Here is a 12,093-nt window from a genome sequence, read left to right as displayed (position 1 = left end):
TCAGACACAGGTAGGAGGTGCCAGGGCATGGTTTATGAATCAGGGGCCTTTGAGGGACAGGTTTACGCAAACCTCATAGCACATCTGTTCACGATCATGCAGATGTGATAATCTTATCAGGACTCCATCCAGAAGTGCTATCAAGACGGCAAGAGCCGGCGACATGTATGATTAATGTGCCAATGAGGCCGGCTTACCACTGAGGCGGGAATGAAGGCATCGACACAGTGGCGAGCCACGCACTATGCACACGGAGATAGATTGGGTTTTTTCTTTTTTTTTTTTCACCAGCTCAGGGTGGTATAACCTTAATGTGCTACATTAAAGTCACTCATTGCTATGGATAAATAGTTTAATGAGATCTGAAGTATCGTGCACCCTCCCCAGGAAGGCGTGATGGAGTGGAGCAGGCAATGGCTGTCACCGAGCACACATTACACAAAGTAATCCTTTTCCTTCGAGTCTCTGCCCCCTGTATTGTCACTTCTGGTGAACAGTGGCAGGGACATCTTCTCAGGATGGGGCCAGACCAGTGTGGGTAATGAAAAGCCCACCTCAAAATCCTCCACACTTACCCGAGTAAGTCTCCCCTTGAAATGAAGGTCAACGACATGTGGGCTTCTTGACCAAGGTCCCCCTCTCGGAGTGCTCATTCCTTCCCCGAGTGACTTTTCTTTTCGATTAACATCTCTAAATGTGACTCTTCTAGGACTTGCAAGAGGAATTTACACAAAGAAACTCAACAACAGGGGAATTCAGTAGAGTTTGCTAAACAATGGGGATGGGAAATACGCTGCTGGAATTTTCTAATTTCTCTTTAGGAAGACTTCTCTTTGCATTAGTTCACTGACAAGAGCACTCTTCAGTATGTACAAGCCCTCTCCTCTCTGCTATACCCCGGAAAGGTGAGGTAGCTGGGGGCGGGAATGCTCACTACTCTGCCTTCAGATTTGGGAGGATGGGTCTCTGGCTTGCCTTAGTGACCCTTGGAACTAAGCCGACGAAGAGTTCTGAGCTGAGTTAACTCAAACTTAAACCCATGACTCTAACTGTCCCAGCTACTGGGGTTGGCCTTTCCAGTAGAGAGTGTTGGGTTGCTCTGCAGGGCTGACTGCCAATTAGGACATTGGTACGTTTCATTCCCTGAAGGGACTGACACCAGAGCCTTCCCAAGGCCCCAGCAGACCCAGGGCAGCAGTCACAATGCTCACACACACCTGTACATTCTTCCTGGCCTCCAACTCATCCACTGGGGCATCTCGAGCTACTAGGAATTTGTAAACTGTTTTGCCATCAACTAGGGAGCCTAAGTGCCCAGAACTCCAGTCCTGTGATCTCACTGGATGTTCCCAAATGCCTGGAGCAGAGGCAGTGGGGTGGTGGGGTGGAGGTAGGGGTCCTCACATCTCTTATATACAGGTAGAACACTAAGTCCCAGGGCTCAGAACGGTTAAACAATGCTAAGTTGCAGCAGGTCTGTGGTTGAGGCACAAGTCTCTCTGATGTCCAGTTAAGCCCCCAGGACACACACACACACACACACACACACACACACACACACACACACACACACAAAGCCAACTGTATCTAAAAGGCTGTGGATAGTGCCAGTGTCGGTGCAGGCTGTAATGCTGGACTGCAGGTGGTGAGGTCACAATGGGAAAGGAACATTCCATATTGTCTTTGCCTCCTTCCTGTGTATATAATTCTTTAAAAAAGAAACTTTAACACAGTTATACTAAATCACCCCTGTGCCTCTGCCCATGCCTACTTACAGCGAGTGAGACAAAGACCTCAAAGGCGACTCTGTAAAGTCACCATTTCGAATGGACAGAAGGACCTCTTCCTAATGCCGAAGGCCAATCCAAGCCAGTGATTGAGATGGGCAAGCATCCTCAAGCTCTTCTGCTCTGTGAGGAGCTTAAGTGGATGGATGCTCTCCCTGGAAATCTGGTTTATGATGCTCTTTGTACCAAATTCCAGACAGTAGGATTGCTACAAAGCTAAGTTAGCAGCTGACCACAGAGAGACACCATAGGATCATCTTGTTTCATATCATAGTGACCCCTGATAGCTGTCAGTGACACTTGGAATTGAAGGGCTTTGTACTGGATCTGTAAAGTGATACATTATGCTGGACTTCTAGACCACAGAGAATTCCTCGGCCATCCAACTCTACCATCTGCTAGCATGTAGACCTTGAACAGGAGCCTCTGGCTGCGCCAGAGGTCAGGAGCTTCCTACGGCATGGATCAAACCAACTCTAGACAGCCCCTCCCAGCCCTTGCTTCTCTGTTCCGCTCCCCCAAACTCTGATTCTCGTCATTCAGATGGAGACACAAGCCCTCCACTAATCACAGAACCCTCTTTGCAAAAGGCATCACTTACTGTCCCTTCCAAATCCCCAGTTTCCCTGGCAACCCAGACATAAAGGAAGCAGTTCATGGCACATGCTGGGGACAGGTGGACACAGGATTTTGACCATTCCATGGTTTCAAGGTTGTCTAGTGCTCACTGACTAGGAAGAAAAAGGTGGCCTTGAAGATCTGTGAAGCAGGCTCTCTGGAGTCTCCTGTGTGCCCATCTGCATCAGACCCGGTAGAACTCTGCCAGGTAGAGGTATCAGACATGGCAAAGTGTGAGTGAAGAAAGGGCCAGATGTGTCCTGCTGCGCTCAGACAGCAGGCCTTGCCCAGTGCACTCCCCTGCATGCAGTTCCATGCATACCATTTCCATCAACACCAGTACCGCTGTTATTGTTACTAGTTCCATCAGCACCCTTCACACCCCTGTCATCACAGTTACGATCACACAACATTCCTGTGTGTCCTTCTAAACACCAGCTCTGGGATGAGCAACCCATCATATGGCTCAGAACTGGCCCAGCCACCTTCAGTGACTTGTCCATAGTCACAAGAAAACAGGTGGAGGGACCACCTCCTGAGTACAGGCAGGATTACCTCCGAATTGATCACCTAGGATCTCCTCAGACTCCTTGGATTTCTCTGGACACCACAAGATACCCCTCTCTGAGGCAATGAATATCTAGTCCACGAGACTCCTATAGATGGCTGGTCCTCCCCTCTCCGAGAAGTCCTCCTTACATAGATGCAGGGTAAATCTCGATTCTGCCCCTCAAGCCCCATTAGCCCCTCCACACACCAATTTGCCATTTTGTGTTCTGAGGTAGTGAAGTTAGGGAGCATGGGCTGCATGCTGCAGAGATCACATTCTGACACCAAGCTTAGGGCCTGGCCTAAGGGGTGTCAGGCATTGGCTGATGTAGCCTGCACCCCCAAACATGTCCTCCATCAGAGCTCTCGTGCCTGGGACTGGAAGACCATCACACCACTTCCTGGAGAGAGGAAGGGTCATGTGCAGTTAATGAGACGGGGGCAAAAAGCTTGCACAAGTCCCCACACACCTGTCTCTAACTGGGCATGAATCGTCCGGGGCACTCATGCACCATAAATGTTTCCACATCCCTTTCCCGTGTTCTTGACAGCCATTCAAATCGCATCCAAAGAGGAGAAGGGTCCCTGCACTCTGCGGCTGACAGAACAGCCCTGCGGTCCACCGTGAGCCAAGGTCACCCTGAGCTGGTGCAAGTGGGAGCACACCTGCCCTTGGCTCCTCAGTCTGTGTGGCTGGGCAGACGCAGGAATCCTAGAGTCTGATTCGCTGCTTTTTCTCCATTAAGTCCAAAGGACCCGAGAGGCCCAGGGGGCCATTCATTATTGGCAATGTAATAGAATCTCGGCCACATTATCTCCACAGAACAAAGAATATCATTGCTGTTTTTAGAACAATGGAGGAGGCCCTGAATAAGCCTCTAAGAATTCAAAATGAGTAAGGAAAGGGCTTGCCCCTGCTCAGTCTCCCATGCAAAGCAGAGCAGGTACCCAGAGCTCTCCTGGGCCCCCAGGGCTTCCAGAGGGGGGATTGGCCAAGTGACACCCTGGCAGGATAAGGGCGCAGGACTCCATGGCAGGATAAGGGCCAGGAAGAAGGTGTGGGCTGCTGAGGCTGAGCTGGAATGGGAACAAAAGAGAGCCAGCCCAGCACCCACAGCTGGTTGTTGGGGACTCGCTGGAACAAGAGTCCCCAAAACCAGTTCTTCCTTTCTCATGTTTAAAATCTAAGCCTGGAATTGAAATTTTTTTCTGAAAAAAAGTGACCAAGAGTTCATACCTAAATTTTAAAAAGTCAGATAGAAAGCATATAGGAAGAAGGAGAGAAATGGCATGGATGTGGCCCCCGGCTGATCTCATGACAGCCAGGCGATGTCGCAGATCTGAGTCCTTTGCCCTCGTTCCAAGACTTGTAGTGCATTCCAGGGCCTGAGCATCAGATGCGGGCCGTCTGCTCTAACCCTTCCGACTGGCAGCCACATCTGCCTGGATGCCAAGCCGAGGACAAGCTTGGGTGTTCCTTACTGAGGCGTGAACACTGGTGCCTGGCCTGCCTATGGGTGGGTGGGGTGGGCCCTGGGCCCGGAGGCCTCTTTAGGAAACCACAGCTGTGGACTGAGACAAGGGCACTCAGAGGTGCTGAGGTCCAGCAAGGTCTGAGGACCAGTCTCCAAAGTGCTGGACCTGCAGATGCCATCTGAGCAGAGTGCCCCCCCATGTATCTGGAGGGGATGCGGAAGACAAAAGCGACCCTCCCCACCCAGACATATGTTCTTCAGCAGGGGTGCATGAGGCTAAGATGAACACCACACACGGGGCAGAGAAGGCTGGGCACCTTGTCCTGAAGCAGCTGCATTTTATTTGAGTGTGACACATGGGCCATGTCACTACTCTCTGACTTACAAACAGGCAGCTGAGTCACAAACAAGGATTGGGCCATCAGGGAGACATGGCACTGGGGCCTCTGGGACCCATCAGTCAGCCAAAGGTTCGTATGTTTAACTCTGGGGCCAAAATGCCAACCAAGCAAAAATGGATTGTGAGATTTTTTTTTTAGGAGGAGAGAGAGAGAGAGAGAAAAGGGAGGGAGGGAGGAAGAGGGAGGAAGGGGAGGAGGGAGGGAGGGAGGGAGGGAGGGAGGGAGAGAGAGAGAGAGAGAGAGAGAGAGAGAGAGAGAGAGAGAGAGGATAGATCATGGATGTGGAGAAAGAGATCCAACAAGGGAAAAAAAGCACAATGCCGCCTCACGTAACCTCTTTAGAGAAAGTTAATCTTTGGTCTTGAATTGTATTCTATATAAACCCAAGCCCGGTCTGTCACCAGATCAAAAAGATATTAAGTCACCTCCGAGTCCAGGCTCTGTGCCTCTTAGCCCCAAATGATATGGCGCATCTAGGACAGAGGGATTTCTACCAATGTCTTCCATTCTGCTCCATTCAGCGCTGCTGTGGGTGACCAGAGTCCCGTCAGAGACTACTGTCTCCTTCTCCAGAGGCGGGTCCCAGTGACTGTGATGTCAGGAGCCTGCCTGGTACTCTCTGTGTGACTGCTCCTTTGTAGAGTAAGCAAAGTCAACAGGCTGTGGGGAAAACGCTGGTGTTTGGAGATGGGCCAGAGAATGAACCATGGAACACAAGTGCCACTCTCTTTCCCCAATGGCTCAAGAGTAGGTGGGGTAAAAACCATCCACAGTATGTCAGGTTCCTGAGTGGAAAGGCAGTCTGTCCTCACCTGCTTGATGGAGGATTATTCACCCCCCCCCAAAACAGCAGAGCCCCAAGACAGTCTCCTTGGCAGCTACTGCACAACACAATCGGCTCCCATGACCAAGGGACTGAGGGAGAGGGAGGAGGCCTGTGGACACAGAGGTGCCCACCTCTCTCGTCTGCCATCCTCTGGCACCCCGTGGTTGCCAGCACGGTGCAGCCTGGGCCAAACCAATCGCGGCTGTTCCAGAGCCTTCCGCAGGGCTCTGAGCACCCGGCTGCAATCAGATTACACGCACCAGCGCCCAGCCCTGCTCGCTCCAAACAGAACGAATCCATTCATTAACACCAAGGCCAATTAAAAAGTAGGCAATGCTCCCAATAAAAAAATCCCCCAGGCCAAGCATTCTCATCCTTCCCAGGAAGCCTTGCTAAGCGACCACTGCCCAACACAGCTTGGCTCCTGGGGGACAAACAGGCAGAGGGAAGGGAGAGGGGTGGGACAAACAGCCACCACTATTCCACTCCCCTAGCAATGACAAAAGGTTTGTTCATCAGCTCCCTGGAACCCCCACAACATTAATACAGCATTAAACCCCACACAGCTTGCTTCAGACCAAGTTTTATAGAGAACTCATTCGTGCATTTTCATTAAAGTGCTTAATATCCAAGTGACATGAGGGAAAAAAAATCCCGCCTTCCCATTATAGGCTCCATAAAAGCAATATTGTAAAAAAAAAAATCACCATTGAGTTATTTACAAAGCCAAAGATGTAATCAGTATTTAAACACTCCCCGGAAAGACCCGCTTTGTGGTAATGTTAGTCACTTCAACCAACAGCCAGATTGGCAGCCACTATTGGAGTCCTCTCGTGATCTGAGCACACCAGGCGGGCATCTTCCTTCAAGAATAAAATCCCCCTAATGCGGGGTCCCCTGAGGATGAGGACGCAACACACAGATTGGGGGATGGCGACTAAGACTCCAACCAGAGCCTTCCAGTGTGAACACAAGGGTGTGTGCGAGTGTGCCTGCACCCGAGTGTGTGCACATGTGGTGTGCCTGCCTGTCCACGTGTGTGTGTGCATGCGCCTGTGTGTTATCTGTAATTAATCACACATTAAACACATAGGGGTTTCTTATCCAATTGATTTGGTATGATTCCTGTTCAATACTGGTTTTTAAATATTTATTTATTTATATGTATTCCTGTGTATTCCTGCAGGCTAGAAGAGGGCACCAGACCTTATTATAGATGGTTGTGAGCCACCATGTGGTTGCTGGGAATTGAACTCAGGACCTTTGGAAGAGCAGGCAATGCTCTTAACCACTGAGCCATCTCTCCAGCCCTCAATAGTGGTTTTTAATATTGCTATTTGTCTTCTATTTATGTCATCATGGCATGGCTGTTGAATCCTATATATTCAATAGCTGAAGTTCATGATTTCTATGAGTTAACCCTTCTATCTATCTATTTATTTATATATATATTTATGTATCTATCTACTTGTACATGATGCGCATGCTTGCGTGTAGCATGTGTATCCTGGTCTATTGCTGTCCAGTCTACTCTCTTGAGACGGCGTCTCTGGCCCTGAAGCTAGGCTGGCAGCCAGCAAGCCACGGGGATCATCCTGTTCACACCACCCACAGTGCTGGGGTTATAGGTATGATTAACAACATCTGGCTTTTGACCTGAGTGCTGGGGATTTGAACTCAGACCCTCATGTTTCTGCAGTAAGTGCCCTTACCACCTGAACCATGTCTCTGGCTTAAGTAAGTCGAGGGAATGTAGGAAATAAGCCCACCCTGACTGGCGTCTGAGACTGGGTCGGTGGGAGTCTGCGAGCTGGCTCCAGGTACTCCTACCGCAGCCTGTCACCGTGTGAACACATTCCGCTTTCTGCACAGTTCTTTTGTTCCGTTAATTGGCTTCACTTATAATTAGCTGGGGTTCTGTTGCCTAATCACTCCCCTTCGGATAGTATCTTACCATCAGCTTTGTTCATGGCTGTGTCTTAAGCCCAGAAGGTTTACATGGAGATAACCACCTGGACCGCTCGTCCACGTTGGGGATCTTGGTGGGGAACAGGCATCCGTAGGCACCTGGATGGACTCTCCTGGTGTCCAGCTCTTCCTTGGCCCTGGGACTGTGCCCTCCCCTGGCAACTCCAGCCTGTTAGTCTCTGGTAGAGGACTTTGTACCTGGTGCACTGGGCCACCTAGGGGTTTCCCCAGGCTGAGCTCTTACTAGCCCAGGGCCAGGCCGCTCATTCCTGGCAGAGCTCCATCCGTCCACGGCTGTGCTCTGTTTCCCTTTTTTAGTTTTTGAGACAGTGTTTCTCTGTGTAGCCCTGGATGTCCCAGAACTCACTCTACAGACCAGGCTGGCCTAGAGCTCACAGAGATCTGCCTGTCTCTGTCTCTTCAGTGCTGGGATTAACAGCATGCGCCACCGCTGCCCGACCATTTTCTATTTTCTTTCTCTTTGCTCTCCCTAGTCTTCCTAATCTCCTCCTCCTCCTCACTCTGTCTCTCTGTGTGTGTCTCCCTTGGTCTCTCTGTCTCTGTGTTTATCTCTGTGTGTGTGTCTCCCTTGGTCTCTCTCTCTGTCTCTCTCTGTCTCTCTCTCTCTGTCTCTCTCTCTCTCTCTCTCTCTCTCTCTCTCTCTCTCTCTCCTCTCCCCTCTCTCTATGTATATCTCCCCGGTCTCTCTCTGTCTCTGTCTTTCACTATTGTTCTTTCTTCCTTTTATTTGATTTTTTTTGAGACATAATTTCACTAAGAAATTCAGGACGGTCTTAAACTCACTATCCTCCTGTCTCAGCCCCCCCCCCCCCATTGCTGGAATTATAGGTATTTTACCACAGTGCCAGGCGGTCACTATCCTCCTGTCTCAGCCCCCCTCCCATTGCTGGAATTATAGGTATTTTACCACAGTGCCAGGCGGTCACTCTGACATGTACCACAGTGGTAGTCCCTGAGCCAAGATGTGGCTCACTGTAGGATGCAGGATTCCCTGCAGAAACCCAGAGAACTGACTTGGGGCGACACTCCCGGCCATCGTAGAGGGGATTGGCTTCCTGGAGAACCAAATAGGTGCAGACAAAGCCACGACAGTCTCTTACCACAGGGGAGTCAATGCCAGCCTTCCTTCAGATCCCTCTAGCCTTAGCTGGAGGGTCTCAAAGTGCATGGGCACTTCTAAAACACCAGCCCCATCTCACACTGAACCGGGTAGTTCTTTATGCGTAGGTCTTGTCACTGGAGGCAGCAGCCTCCTCTCTCCTAGCTTTGGCTGATCTGGGAGCAGGGTGGGCACAGTGTGGAGGCCCCTCTGGCTGGACTCTGACCCACTGGATGACGATGTCTTTACAAAGAGGAGGCAGATGCCCCTAGCACAGCACACACCCCCAAGCAGCATCATGACTCCCGGTGTTCTCATTCAGCCACTAAGCTTGGCTCTCAGGACCTGTCTGCACCTCCCTCCCCTGAAGGCCTCTGCATCTTCCTAGTGGCACAGGGCTGCTCCTCTCTGGCCCCCATGTACTGGGTATTGGTGCATCCCCTGTTAACTGTGAGTGCACTGGGCACACACCTTTGGCATACAACTTTATTGAGAAAAACATTGATGTGAACTTGCCCTCGTCTCCTTGGGTGGTCCATGCCCAGAGTTGGACCTCCCCTGAGATGGGTCATAGAGCTCTCCAGGTCTCCTGCCTCTGTGACATTAGCTCTGCTAAGGCCTGAAAACAAACATGGACCATGGGTGTCGTCTTGAGCCTTGAAACAGGTGGGCAGGGATTGGCTTTGAGTCAATCCCCCAAGAGCATACTACCCACTTTGCCCAGATATTCTCTGATTCCCTTTCTATCCAGAGAGCACGAGGAGAGGCAAGTGCTGGTGTTTGTCCACGTCTAGGGCCATCTAGGCTCTGCACCAGCTCAGGGCCGGCAAGACTCTAAAGTGGTGCAGCCGGCGCGGACACTGGGAACACAAAGGGGAGAGGGACCAATGAGCCTAGGCTGCCATGCAGCACAGGCTGGTGAGGAAACGGTGAGTATCACTGACTGTGAAAAAGGCCCAGGCAGAAGACACCAAGGGAAGGCCTGTCAGGGGCAAGTGGCCAGGGCAGAGCTGTCCACACGAGTGACAGTTTCCAGTGTGACTTAGCAATCAGGAAGGGCTAGCACATGGAGAAGGAAATCAGAACAGCACACACACTGAGGGTCCTGGGGTGGGGGACGGGACAGTGTGTGTGGAGGTTAGAAAGGCCACGGCTATCAGCGTGGTGGTCAGTAACTGAGTGCTTAGGAGAAGCTGATCTGGAGAGGTATCGGCTTGGATCCTACGCTTCTGCGCTGCATGGCTGGTGACAAACCTGGGCGCAAGAGCAAGAGAACGTGGGGGAATAGTAACAGCAATCAGTAGGGCTTACTCCACGTATGTCTAGGGCTGAAGGGAATGACTTCTAAACAGTTTAGGAGACTCTAGGCCCAGGGCCCAGGGTGTCACATTCAGGTAGTTTCCCTGAGGGTTGCACAGTGTGCTGTAGTGTGGTCTTGAAATGACAAAAGCGGGAGATGGGGGGAAGAAGGGGAAAGTGGAAGAGGGGAGCAGGAGGGAGCAATTATGGTAATTCACACCTGCCATTGGCCAGCTGTGAGCCACGGGTCCCAGGGCTAACGGCAAAACTCCAGAGTCATCCCCAAGGTGGGTCCCAGTCGCTCTGCCCGGTCCTCTCTCTCAGTCGAGACGATGCCACTGCCTTGACAAGGGCAGTTTCTCAATTAACCTTTGAACACAGGATAGGGACAGCAGGTCTGGGGCCACAGGGGAGGGGGTGGCCAGCACAAAGGTCATCCAGGGAACAAGAAACCAAGGACAGGTGCACCTCAAGGGTACTAGGGGCAGGCGGAGATTTTTCAAAAGAGCACACGAAAATACCACAGTGAAATTCCCTTTGTATATTATCAAAATAGCTAATGAAACAATTAAAAATCATTTTCAAATGTTTAATATTGGCTTATGGATGACAGGTGAGTAATTTATAGACGGTCTCATTCTTTCAAATAGCACAGATATTTTCCATTGAATACAGTATTCTTTTTATATTTTTATATTTACAAATGATCCTGTTAATTACGTTATTGAAATTTTTATTTTTACTTTTTGGCAAGGCCACAGAACATAAAGTTAATTAACTCAATTGTATAAAAACTTCTGATAGAATACTCAATATATGTAAAGTTCTGTTGTTGCAGTAAGTCAAAAGAAAACCACACACATGAAATATGACTTGATAGTTAAATGTCTTAGGGCTTCTATTGCTGCGATGAAACACCATGACAAAAAGCAGGCTGGGGAGGAAAGGGCTTATTTGGCTTACACTTCAGCATTGCTGTTCATCACTAAAGCAAGTCAGGACAGGAACTCAAAACAGGGCTGGAACCTGGAGGTAGGAGCTGAAGCAGAGGCCATGGAGGGGGCTGCTTACTGGCTTGCTCCCCATGGCTTCCTCAGCCTACCTTCTTATAGAACCTAGGACCAGCAGCCCAGGGATGGCCCTACCCCTGTTGATCACTAGATGAGACAAAACCCTACAGCTGGATCTCAAGGAGGCGTCTCCTCAGCAGAGGCTCCTTCCTCTGATGGCTCCTGCTGACACACAAAACCAGCCAGCACATTAAGTGATGCATTTTATTGATCCCACCACCATCAAAAGGACAAGCCCATGTCAGCAGCCTTTACTCTTACGCAGGGCACGTGGGTTCGAGTGTGCATTCCCCCCCCCCCCCCAGATGGCTGGGGAGGTTGACAAGCATGCCAGCCACAGCAGCCTCCAACATTTCAGTGTTGACTGAATTCTCCCAGAGACTGGGGAGGGGAAAACACACCACCGGTTTGTGTTCTGAAGCAACATCATCCTTAGTACCAAAAACCAAGCAAAAGGAAAAGAAAACCATGGCACAATGAAAGGCTGCCCCGCTTTTGACCCCTGACCCTGGAAGGGTTTAATGAAGAAGCATCTACCGTGGCCAGAGCGACTTTCTCTCACCAACACACATTTGGTCTAGCTGCAGAATGTTTGCGAATATAATTTCCACAGCCACAGATTAAAGTGAAAAACTGCATGGCTATTTCAACAAGAGAAAAATCCTGGCAAAAAGTTGCAGCCAAGTGAGACTGGCGGGATTTCCCGCACTTCCCGAGAGGTGTCCTCAAGACATTTCCAGCAAACATCATTCGCGATGATGGCCCATCAGAGCCACTGCCTCTTCAGTGAAGGAGAAGACAGCTACCCGCTATTAATTTACACCTCTACTTAACATCCACTAATTAACAAGAAAGAAGAACCAGTGATTAGGAGAGATAATTAAGATTAGCATCGCTCATAGATGCTATGATTTTTCCACGCTGAAAAACTCCAAGCAATCACAGCTCATGAGAAACCAGAAGTTGAACAGCTTGGTAGG

The 12,093-nt window shown here is 50.2% G+C and overlaps 1 protein-coding gene across 2 annotated transcripts in view; it reads right to left on the bottom strand.

The window, feature by feature from the left end:
• The window catches only part of Cdh4 (cadherin 4), a 490,043-nt gene that overhangs the window by 387,559 nt on the left and 90,391 nt on the right, over positions 1-12,093 (bottom strand). The window lies entirely within an intron of this gene.

This window comes from Microtus pennsylvanicus, chromosome 2 (assembly GCF_037038515.1).
Source record: "Microtus pennsylvanicus isolate mMicPen1 chromosome 2, mMicPen1.hap1, whole genome shotgun sequence".
In the NCBI taxonomy this organism is placed as follows: Eukaryota; Metazoa; Chordata; class Mammalia; order Rodentia; family Cricetidae; genus Microtus; species Microtus pennsylvanicus.
This window is presented reverse-complemented; position numbering and strand designations above follow the sequence as displayed.